At 37.1% G+C, this 12,929-nt stretch overlaps 2 long non-coding RNA genes across 2 annotated transcripts in view; one reads left to right on the top strand and one right to left on the bottom strand.

Annotated features, from left to right (window-relative positions):
- Nucleotides 1-4,657: 4,657 nt before the first annotated feature.
- On the top strand, nucleotides 4,658-7,717 carry LOC113113071 (uncharacterized). Its single transcript, XR_003293536.1, has 3 exons — nucleotides 4,658-5,177; nucleotides 5,418-5,492; nucleotides 7,589-7,717. It is a non-coding gene; the product is annotated as an uncharacterized LOC113113071 (long non-coding RNA).
- LOC113113072 (uncharacterized) overlaps nucleotides 6,923-12,929 on the bottom strand; it is a 10,052-nt gene continuing 4,045 nt past the window's right edge. The window contains exon 2 of the long non-coding RNA XR_003293537.1: nucleotides 6,923-8,582. This is a non-coding gene — a long non-coding RNA (uncharacterized LOC113113072). The remainder of the gene's footprint in view (nucleotides 8,583-12,929) is intronic.

Below are 12,929 nucleotides of genomic sequence, written 5' to 3'. Positions count from 1 at the left end.
GATGCTATTGGCATAAACAAGCTTTCCTGCTAATTTTAAAAGCACTCTGTCTATTTGTCATCATTAGAAAGTTCTGGATAATAATATCGCTGGGTTATGTTCATTTCAGTGATTTGATAAGATAATGCTTAACAGCAGTAGTATATCTTTATTGTGCTTTTGAGGGCAACATTTTTGCAGCGTGATAGAACAAAGAAACATGTGTCCACATGCATGCAAATACAATTATATATATATATATATATATATATATAGAGAGAGAGAGAGAGAGAGAGAGAGAGAGAGAGGGGGGGGGGGAGGACAGACAGACAGACAGACAGACAGACAGATAGACAGATAGACAGACAGACAGATAGATAGATAGATAGATAGATAGATAGATAGATAGATAGATAGATAGATAGATAGATAGATAGATAGATAGATAGATAGATAGTAGTAAATATAGAAGTAAATACAACTGTTTGCAAGGCAAACTGCAAAAAGATAGAATGGCAAATAAAATTTAATATGAAAAGAAAAAAAAAGAAAAAAAAATAGGAGGGAGGATTTTTTGGTAACATGTAAAATAATGGATAAAAATATTGAAAAAGAAAGACTATTTATGATTCATTATACAAGTAGATGTTTTAAAGAACACCAATATGCAAACATTATGATAATATTATTGAGATTAATTCAATTTTGAATGCTGGACATTCTATCAGTCCATAGGAGATTTTCTAACTTTATTAATTAATGAATGAAAAACCAGAAAATGGATCACCTTTACATGTAACAATAGCAAATAAAAGATGTGGTTAGAAGATAAAATAATAAACTTAAAATGTGCTATGCTCTAGATAAATTAGCATATTGCATACCTTCCTATATTTCAAAAATGCAACATACCAAAAACATGTCAAATGTTGAAATATATCAATTAAATTAAATTAAATTAAAATAAAATATCAAAAGTATTAAGCAAAAATATTTTATGCAACTCTCAGTCCCTGTAGAGACGTGGTGACCGCTGACACTGAGCAGGGATATAGAGTGTGTGTGACAGCCGCTCTCAATAATCCCCTAATACACACAAACTCTGGAAGAGACCCAGCTTACATCTCTATTTCTTTCATATACGTTTTCTCAGGCACACACATCCAGAGAGTGATGGATTGCCGCTATGCTAACAGCACTAGCTGTCGTGCTGAGGGCAGACGGGCGGCTGAGGTTTTTAACACGAGCCGAGTCTCATGAAGCCTGCAGACACCGACCCAACAGTTACGACACAGAGCATTAAATAACACAACAGATGCATGTTTATTTATCTAGCCCCTAGGCCAGCTCGACTGTGAGTGAATCAACACCAGCGCCATTTCCATGCGAGCAAATGGTGCATGTCATGGGTGGAGCAAACATGAATATGGCTGAGAGGGTTTTTTAATCAAGAGACCGTACTTGATTTTTTAACCCCCGCTCCCATTGGGCTGATGCCTACTGTTTTTTTTTTTTTTTGTGTGTGTGTGTGTGTGTGTTTTTTTTTTCTTTATGTGTGTTGGGTTTAGTTTGTCCCCAGAAGTAAGCTGACTATCACAGAATTCCCTTTAGGAACATTTTAAATTGGAATATTGATAAAAAAATAAAAAAAAGGAAAAGTAAATGTCACTTTGTTGCAGTGTAATTATAATGTAATAAGAATGTACTTACAGTATGTTTATATAGTTTGCCCCCAGATGTAAGCTAAATATGATAAAAGTTTCCATTGGGGACATTCTCAATTAAAATATTCATTCAGAAATGAAACTGAATGAATGAATGAATGAATGAATGAATGAATGAATGAATGAATATTTTAAGGTGGTTTATTTACAGTGTAATTACTATGCCCTATGGTTGGGTTTAGGATAAGTTGCTTGTAATTATGCTAAATCTACTTTTATTAGCCTATTATAATTACATGTAACGTGTAACTACATTATGCTAAGAGAAAGTGTCATCAAAAATAATTTAAAAATTGCAAACCTTTCCGTTACAGGTTTAGGTGAGAATTAGATCTGTAGCATTTTTAATTTGCTTAATTTACAAATGTGTGTGTGTGTGTGTGTGTGTGTGTGTGTGTGTGTGTTGGTCAGATTTTTCCCACAATCGAGGTTCAAATGTCCCCATAAGGATAGTATAACTTGAAAAATCTCACCTTCGCACATCTGTAGCCATGAGAAAAACTGCTTAATAAAAACATTTTCAAAATGTCATAATACATTTATTTTTTTAAATGCAATAAATAAATAAAAGGTTTAGGGGATGGAAGCCATGTTTAGCTTAGTGTAAAACAAAATAAGTCAGTGTTATGTCCTTATTTAGGTAAGTGAACATGTATGTGTGTGTGTGTGTGTGTGTGTGTGTGTGTGTGTGTGTGAAAGTCTCTTCCACGCCACTAATCATGCCGTCGTATTCATGGCTTTCCTTTTCTTCCCACCTCTCTTCATGCCAGTAGAGCTCCGACCGTGGCATCTCACTGCAGTCTTTCACTTTGCAGACAAAAAGAGGCGACGCGGCGCAGCCACGAATAATGCAGTCCAAAAATGCACTGAGAGGAATTGCTGTGTTTTATGAGCCATTCAAATTTTATTCATCCCTCCGCTGAAGCAGGTTTTGGCCAGGGGTCGTCATGCTTTAAATAAACTCAAGTCGCTCCAGCACTTCACCCCGTATCAGCATTTACCCAAGCCTTCAGACTCAATGGACTGTTTATTAGTACTGTTTGTATTTCTCATACTCACAGGGTTATGGTTATGAACAATCCCCTAACCATCAGAAATACACTTTGCCGTGTAATTTGTCCCACATCATTTCTGCTACAGACATGAATAATGTCTCGAATCAAGTGGCTTATTGAGAAGAGGTGCGCTATTACATTTCAGACTTGGAAACAAAAGGTGAAAAAAAAAAAAAAAACATTGCAACAATCTACAGCCAGTTTTGCAAAAGCAAACATGTAAAATATTATTGATGTTCAGCTACAAGTCTATGTGCAAATTCTAAGCAATTTATTCCCCTTTCTAACCCTAATCCAAAAAACACCCAAAAGCCAGTGCTGTGTGCTTGGCTTGCATATTGTGCTGCTGACCCTCCCCTCAACTTTGACTCTTGACCCGCAGAGGTATCTGTCATGACAGGAGGCTACTTAACACAAAACAGTGCCCGCTTCCAAGGGAGAGTAAAAAACAAGGCACAAACACACACAGTGGATTCCTTTATACCAGCCCTCGGCTTTTGTTTCGGACTGAAGAACATGTAGCCTTTCCCCCCTCCCTTCTACTTTCTTCCCCTTTCCTTCTTCTTTTCTATTCATTGCTTGTTTTTAATCTCTCTCTCCTGCGCCTAGCAGCGTGCTCGTTCCGCAGCAGGTAGTGGCTGGGAGCAGCAGGATTCTGGGAGATTGTGAGAGAACGCCTTAATGAGCTGAAGGCCTCCTCGGCTGGAATCAAATGTATGCAAATGAGATGCACAACCCAAAAAAGGATGGTGGTCCAAGAAGAGAAGACGATCAGCAGTTGACTGAGAGAAGAGTGAGTGCCCCCAGGATGAGCTCTACTATCTCACTCATATGAGAACTGGTAACAAAAGCACATTTCCACATCCTCCTCTGTAGGCAAGGCTCTTACCGGCTTTGGTTCAATTGCACCCCGTGGAATTGTGCTTAACTAGTTCAGTTAATCAGAAGTCAGGCTGAAGCTGGATCTTGATACCTCTAGATAGATTTAATCAGATGTAGTTGCAATAATTAGAAATGTCAGGAGTATTCTTATGGTTAGAAATGTGCTTGTTTTGCTGAATGTAATCTGCAAAGCTTTGGCTTTCATTTTGCATATTTAATTCTGAGACATGGTGAAACAATGTCAACAACTGTGAAACTGTTATATATATTTTTATTAGCTGATTAAAATGTGACATTACAGTTCTGGCTATAAATAATTCAAGATGTGTTTTTATTTTTATTTTTGTAAACCTACTTATGTTTTTATCTTTATACAACAAGTACAACAAAATATATAAATGCAATGTTCATGACTGTTGCAAATTTATTTCCTTACATTTAAGAAAATGAAAGCAGTGTAATTGTATAACAAACTTAATCTCGATTTTCCCTTCCTTTATAAATACGATATTTAATTTCTCTTCTTATTGAATTTGTGGAGAGTCATCAACAGTTTTCTGAAGAGTGTGGCTTCTCTGTTTTGATTCTTCTCTTTTATGTTTCTAGGCAGTGGGCAGATTTAAACCATTAAACTTATATTTGTATTTTCCTGCGTGTTTTTTTTTTTTTTCTCTCGTTGAAAATAATTTAAGTGTTTCAATGTTCTATCACACGTTTGGAATTAGGTTGCCTATATCGTTCTTATACAGAAGTTCGTTTAAAAATTCAAACAGATGACTGGGGAATGATTTAAAGTGTTTCTAAATAAACAGAAAATCGAATTATTTGACGTTAATATCTCGAAAAGCGATAATACGCTTTACTTCTCGACAGGTGACAAACATGCTAAAGTCTATTATACACTGTAATATATTTATTTGATATATGTTGTTATATATTTAATCAATGATAATGATTATTATTATTTAAAAAAAATTTAACCATCTTTAAGTATAATAGAATAGAATAGAATAGAATAGAATAGAATAGAATAGAATAGAATAGAATGTTAATTTACGCAAATACAATATTAAGCAAAATCCATGCCGAAATACGGATGATAAGTTTGGGCTAAAGCAATCTAGCCGGAGAATATTCATTTGAGCGTGCGCTTGTCATCCCGACCGGTACCGTTATTTCTCGTTAAGCATCTGTCTTTTCTGACTGCTGCTAAAAGACAGAAATCGAGCATCGAGTGAAGGGTTCGCGAGCTGGTGTCCACACAAGAGCAGTGCGCGCGCGACAGAAACCCAGAAATCATTAGAGCAGAAGCTGATTCCCGTGCACGTGCACGTGCCCGCGGCTGTGGACACACTAAAAAGAAAAACGCAGCCCTTCAGTGAGAAAATTAGAGAGGCACCTGATGATGGCGAGTTTGACATGTGTTAATTGCTCAACAGCTCTCCTCATTAGGGATTTCGGAATTGCTGAAGTGATGCGGGGAGGAGAGCTGATGTCTGTCCGCATCAAACGCGCTGCCTGCCGCCTACTACTGCAGGTATACACGCTGTTAAACCAGTCACTCCACAGTAGGCTCTTTTAATCGATTACGCATTTTTATTCTATATTTTTAAAAAGCTTTATATTAATATATCATGTAGGCTACGCGATTATCTATCTATCTAATCTTTTTATTATTGTGTTGCATTGTATTGTAATGTTTCACAGTACACCTTGTGCACTGATTTAACGTGTAATATCTCTAATGGCCGAATTCCTGTTTCTTGTTATCACATAGCCTATGCTTCCAGTGCCTGGCTCTCATTTGCCCCGCAACAATGAATCGTGTCATGTATTGGGATCCATTCCTCTGGTAAATGACTTGTTACCTGCTGGCATTTATTTATGTGGCTGTGACTTATAAAGCTTTGTTATTGCTCTGCCTTGGGTGAATTGTTTATGACAGCAGTAATCAGAGTAATTGTTATTGTTGAAATGACCTGTCAGCTGGCCCTTGCAGCGGAGCTTGTCCCACTGACAGATAGTGACAGCAGAGAGGAGTCCTGGAGCCGCACCTCTGATGAGTTCTCCGCTGATAATAAGGAGCGCCGGGCCCCTGATAATTCACCTGTCAATGCCGCCTGCGCATCCCAGATCCTCAGCCAAATTGTTGTCATTCATTTTGACAAAGACTGCAAAAGGAGAGAGAGAGGCTGAGAGAGAGATTACCAAAATTAATGAATTTGTTCACACTTCCCCCATCTCTGCGAGGTGGCTCTCCAACCTGACTCGTAAATTGTGCATGACTGCTTCTCTCTTGAATGCTTTTGGAGCATATCTGAGCATTCATGAAGCCGTGTCAGGCTGATTTAAAATCTCTGTCAGCGCAGGCTTTCACAAAATATTGGCCGACCGTGGCAGAAATAACAGAGTGATTTTACCACAGCTCAGGTGGTAGGATCTGACCAGAGTCAGGTTTCCTTTCCACCCAGAAGCTCTTACTCTAGACATATGGCATTAGCAGGTCAGCCTGACTGTGCTGGCGGGCAGATCGACCTCAGAGAGGCTGAAAATCATAATCAATGTCATCGCAGTCCGAGCGGTGCATACAGAAGACATATCAGTCTGAGTCATATCAGCCTTCCACTGTGTTAAAACAAATCCGGAGTGTTTATGTGCTCAATTCAGTTTTCCATTGAGTTTAAGGAGCATGTCACCGAGCCTAAGTGGGAATTGATAGTTTGACGTAACAAACTACGTCTGCTTTCTTGCATTTCTGTTTTTCTTGCAGCCAAAGCTCACACTCATCAATAGTGGATAAAATCACAAGCAATGTGATCCATCATGTTTCATTTGGAGTTCCCAGTAATGATCTTTACTGCTTCCTGGACCTATGAAAATCAAGAAAATGTGATTATTTTGAAATCATTTATTTTGTCACTTCATTTGCTTTGACTTTCTAAAATTTCCTAGAACCTTTAACAATTGCTTTTCAAAGTCACCTAATCCCTGTTTTAACAATATGGTTCACCTCAAAGGAAAGAAATATTCCAAAAAAAAAAAAAAAAAAAAAAAAAACTGAATTAGGAGAGTATGATTAATGTTATTCATAGTATAAAAATCAGCAGGCTGTCTTTAATTAGTTCTGCAGAGGCAAATGATGATAAAACATGAACAAGGCTCAAAGGTGATGAGAGAGGCTTGATTGTTGCGGTTTTATTTATTTGGTAATTCTAGACAGAGTGATGTCGGTGCATGAAATAGCTTTCTTATCCCATTTTTAACTTTATGATTATTTTTTTATTCAAATGATACCATTAGCAATCTATTCATTTATCAAGGATGCAAAAATCTGGTTTTAAACAATGCCATTAATTATCATTTCCAGATGCAGCATACGCAGCAAAGTAGATTATGGTGATTTGAATATGACACGCACACACAGATGGGGAGACTTTAGGACAGAGAAGCCTGTTTGAATATGTTAGCAGACATTAAAGACAATAATGATTTATCCATCCGGTCTGGATTTTAATGAAATTGTTATTCCACAGATTTCCAGAGTGAGTCCCAAACAGCAAATAAACGCTCACATATAATATACTCTCTATAATCTGCACATGTGAATTATAAAATTATCATTGTGTTTTTCTTTTTTTTTATTATTATTATGGGGGGGGGTGCATTTTCATGATAGTATTAATTTTCTGAAATTTAATGAGTTATTAATTTCTTGAATTTCAATATACAGCTATGCGTAAAATTGTTATTTTATCAGTTGGGTATAAAGGTGCTGAAGGATCTTTTTCATATAGTCTATTCAGTGTGTTACTGTTTTATTAATCTGTATATGTATTCCTTGATTGTGAGAATCTGAGGCACATGTTGAGTGCTGGACTGCGGTTGTCCATGTCCACATCTGTTTTTTATTAATAACAATAGTTGTTTTTTTGTTTTTGTTTTTTACAGAGAAGCCTCTTCAAGAGAAAAGGCCGATCCGTGTAGGTGTGTTTCATCGTCTGATGAGGCATAGGGTCTCCACAGGGTCACACACACCATGACACGTCCGTCCCATCACACACACATGCACGTTACCCCCCTTTACCTAAAAATAAACACTGGTATGCTGTCTCCACTGATGTTTTCTGTGAGAAGGTAATGTAATCAGTGTGATATGGAAGTGAAGGTTGTTTTGGTGAGACTTGGCCAGATGCTGTCAATGGGTTTTACTTAGGGCAGTATTTGGGTTAGGATTTGGGGAGACTGACTAAATGATCACTGCCAAGGTTCACTTCAAACCCAAATTCAGTGTTCACACTGCAAAAGTGGTGACCTGCAATTGTTACCTGCAATATTATGTAACACAGTAAATTTTTTTCTCTTTTATTTATTTATTTAATTTATTGTTTGGAAATAAATTAATACTTGGAAAAAAAAATGACCTAAATGTCTGTTGACAAAGAAATAAGACGAATTGTGTGGAAATGAGACGAGGTTGAATAAATGGTGACATTTTCATTTTTGAATGAACTATTCTTTTAACCACGGTCATTAGTTTGATGGCGAGAGGCAGAATGAGGGCGAGGAAGACCGCTGGCATGTGTTGTGTGGGAGCAGGTGCCAGAAGAGAGGCTAATAAACGCCAGCTACAAGCTGGATGCTCACTCCAAATAATGTCTTTTGGCCATGGCTGGGCTATTGAAGTAACAATCCTGTGTTTCAGTAATGACGCCCAGGTCGGGCATCAGTTACGGATCTCTCTTCGATCCCACTTTGTTGTCGTTTTGGCTCTTGCCGTTTCTTCCTCGTTCCCATCTTGCCGTCTTTCTCTCTTTCTTCTCTCTCGCCCGTCTCGCCTCTTCACTCTGGATGCGAAGCAGGCCGGTTGGGACTTAATCAGAACCAGATGGACACGGTGTCGAAATTGTCCAAAAGGGTCTGAGAACGTGGGGAGCTGTCAGGCCTGTGGAGAGAGTGGAATTCTTCAGTAATAAAACATGGATTTATCGCCTCTCTACCACAGTCATAGCCCTTTCTGTTAAAAGCCGATAGAGAGAGGGAGGCCACTGTCCATTATTCTCACAAAGCTCCGGTGCGGCTCCTCGACAAGGCCCAAACTAGCAGAGAAGGCGCATTAACCGAGAGCTTTCGCGTCCCCTACTGAGTCAAATGAACCTGCTAAAATAGCCGCTTTTCACAATAGGCTGTGTAATTGAAACCAGAATGTGGAGGATTTGATAAATTGTTTGACCCTGTAGGAATGTTATAGCCATACACTTTTAGTGCATTTTGGCTATATGTTTGGGTAAACACACACACACACACACACACACACACACACATGCCAAAACCAGTGTGGACCTTAAAGCACCTTTCCATTCTAAGATCAAATGGTCCATAAATCTTCAGAACCCTATGGAGTTCCTTCACGTACTTGCTGGTTTACATTAAAGATCGAAAAATCCTTGGAAGGTAAACCATCTGATGCATTTTGCAGCATTAAATGATTTAGGGGCACATTTATGCAAACCGTAATTGACATTGCATATATGATATATGGAATTAAATAAATAAAATTAAAATTTGCTATATCATTAAATAAATAAAAAATATATATAATAAATAAATAAATAAAAATAAATAAATAAAATTCCAAGGTAAAACAAAATGAGCTTTATCTTTACATTTGTGAACAAAAGGCAAGTTAAGAAGCTAAATTAAGAAAAAATCTAAATTAACTGACAATTTTTTGTCATATATATATATATATATATATATATATATATATATATATATATATATATATATATATATATATATTTCTGTAAGGTCAGCGCAATGTAAACACAGCACATGGCGCGATTTATGACGTTTGCTGCGGCTACAACCAAAGGTCTGTATATTTTCACATCATAATTGCTTTTTGCAGCTTTTCAATCACTGTGAGCTCTTTTAGTTTCCGTCTCCCACTCTCTACTAAGGACTGAGCCATGCACGATGTCCCAGGGGTATTTTCACCTCGTTCTCAAATCTTTATTTCACCTGAAGTCTTAATTTATGCTATGTCTTGCTTTTTTTTCCCAAGTCAAGTGAATTGTGTAGCCCTGTTAAAAGGAGCATATCACACTTGAGAATTGGTACCGCGGGGTTTCTCGCTTGTTGACAGTAGTTACCTGTGCCCTGGCAGACCCAGGGCTTCTATCATGGGCCAGACACATAAATATTTCTCTTTCTATTTTCCAAAATAGCTTTTAATTTAACAAGTTTTATGGCTCTAATTTTAAGTGCATGTGTTTTACAAGACAGCGTGTCCTCTGAGTCACCCCTTGGTTTTCGGCTGCTTTTTTACCTTATGGAGAAGAGGAAGGGGGGGTCTTTGACTGGGCCTCTAATAGACACTCCCCCTACTCCCTTGGCCTGGGCCTCTCCCTCTGAGGGACGACCGTGTAGAGTATTAAGGGACGGGCAACTCCCTCTGTCCGCACCAGTGTGTTCTGACCCGCTGACCTCTCCCTTGGGGTTCCAAAAGTCCAAAACCTCAATCACTAAAGTTCCTGCACAATGGGGATTCCATGTGTAGAGAGCACTTAAAGAACAGAATAGGGGCTTAAAATTGCAATGAATAAGATGCCCCGTGATTTCAACCTTGGATAGCCTTATGTTTATAACATAGCTCCCTAGTTATGGATTTATTACTGGGGCACAACATTATGAATGAAGGGGTGGTGGGGGATTTGCATGTGTGTGTGTGTGTGTGTGTGTGTGTAGAAAGAGGACCTGAGTACTGTGTCTGTCCCCTCTATGAACAAACTGATGTCAAGTTGTTCTCTCTGTCAGGTTTAAGTAACTGTTTGCTTTTTGTTCACAGGCAGTGACAACTCTTTTTAATAAAAGCATCTCATCGTCATCTTTTTTTTTCTTCTTTTTTTTTTTAAGTGATGGAAACAATCTCACTCCATAATGAACATAATGAAAGCTTGTGATCATGTATTCATCCTCATCATTTTCCAATCCTGTTCAATTCCAGAGAACTTCAGTTTCACAAAAGGTGAAACTCTAAAGAATTGTATCGTCGCTCTTTTCCGTGAATGGTCAAAGGATGCAAAAGCACAGTAAAAGTATTATAAAACAGTCAGTACGAGTCATGCGCTGTCTGTCTTCCAGAGCCATACAGCAGATTTATATGAATTTAATAAACTGTAATAAATGTAATAAATTGTGATGTCTATTAAGAAATTATTCTTCTGAGTCAGAAAGTCAGAAAGATTAGTTCATTAGTCAGTTTGAGCTGGTTCTCACAGTCACAGTTGTAAACAGCTCATTGGGGTGGAGGACTTTTAGGGAATATTTAATAAAAATTTGGTCTGTTCATCAAATGATTTTAGACAATGTTGAATATAATGTACTTATGATATGGACCTGTGTACAGGTGTGAATGTTTGCCCGTTAGTTCAAGTTGTTCATTTGTTTATTTGTGAAGGAATGGTTTGATTGTTTTAGTATGTTTTATATTAATAAATCAACATGTTTAAATTATGCTGTCACTGTGTTATTTTAAATTGTTTTATATTTATATTTAACTATACAAAAACGCACACTGACTGTGCCTAGAAGTCAGCAAACAACGAAAAGCTACATTTTACAAACAAAACAATAATGACAATTGTTGTAAATAAATAAACAAATGAACAAATAAATACAAACTATTAATAATAATAAATAAATTATGCAGGAACTCATAAAAAATAAACAAAATAAACTAAGTGTTACTATATAATTATTATCACTTTATATATATAACAGTGAGCTGTAAATGCATTTTTAAGATGGGGTTCATTTCAAAATGATTAGCATTACTTCATATACCTTTCAAGTAAACTAGTCTCAGTTTAATAAGTGCTAGCTGTAACTATTTATTAGAAAGCTTTGGAAGTATTTTTAAGAACAAATGCAGTTCAGCATATCTTGTTTTCATTAAACATTTATTCATTGCTTTTCCTAACGGTTTCTTTAGTTTCCGTGTTGAATTCAATCTCTCCAGTTCTGTGGTCCTGATGTGTTCATATATTCTTTTGTTTTTCTGTATTTCACAAGTTGATATTTTAATAATTTCAATATTCATATTTCATAAATATAGTGTGTGCGGATTGTAAATGCATCATGAACCTAATTTAAGTGAGCTTGCAATGAGATTTTCAACATTTTCAATTTCAATAGATCATTCAGCCATTAACATTGATTTCATTTTAAATAAATATAAATGAATAAATATGACTCCAGTGACAGATGCATTCATGAGAATATAAAAACCTACAACCTGTATAAGATATGAATCAGTGGGCAAATGAAGAATAAACAAAAGAGGTTTCCTTCACAGAAAACAAACACATTCTCACACATACATCTCCAGTGTAATCTCTCTCTCTCTCTCTCTCTCCCCCAGCTCCTGAAATTCAGCATGTCATAAATCGTCCCCTCTGAATACGCCTGGCATGTTTTAAGGTTGCTGTGTCCATAATACCATATAACATAAGCACACAGCAGTTGATTGGTAGACATAAACATTGACTGCAGCTCAGACACAGTTTAGCACCCAGCTACAATTCATTGGTAAACTGAACTGCTGCTGTAAGTGAAAAATCAAGGTCTGTTGTCCCAAGAGTGGACACGGACTACACCATCACAACATGAGAAGGGGAGAGAAACAGCAAGGGAAACATTTCAATTCAAACTATTCAAATCTTTGCCTACGGTTAAAATGTGGCAGTCTAGTTACATTTCTTAAAATAGGCTTATTTTCCACAACGCAGATTGTGCAATGGAAAAGAAAACCTACACCACAAAGACTATGACCACTGGCCTGCAACACTCATGACATCATAATGTGGTCTACACTTAAACTGTAAAAATATCGATGTCCTTTTACCATGTAAAGGAAAGTATCATAACTCACTAAAACACAGGTGAAACTGATACAATACAATATACAATATCAGAGCACCACATAAATCGCAAACAAAGATGTACCAGATTAAACTATAATAAAACTCAGGTTGATGATGGATGTTGTTTTTCATGTAAAATCCCGTCAAAAACACCTGGCGGCATTAGACCGGTGTGCATGTCTTTCTAACCCCTTTGCCAACACCCTTCAGTTCAAATAAAGCATTTATCCCGGATCTGCGGAGGTGCAACTCAGGTTACTCATTTAAAGTGCTTATTATTTATCTTCATGTTGTGTTTTACCCCTTGACATCCCATTTAATGTCAATGACCCTGCTTATACAAACCCTAATAAATTCAAGAATGG

This window comes from Carassius auratus, chromosome 13 (genome assembly GCF_003368295.1).
Source record: "Carassius auratus strain Wakin chromosome 13, ASM336829v1, whole genome shotgun sequence".
Taxonomy (NCBI): Eukaryota; Metazoa; Chordata; class Actinopteri; order Cypriniformes; family Cyprinidae; genus Carassius; species Carassius auratus.
The sequence above is the reverse complement of the archived record's forward strand: the minus strand, read 5'-3'. Positions and strand labels throughout refer to the sequence as shown.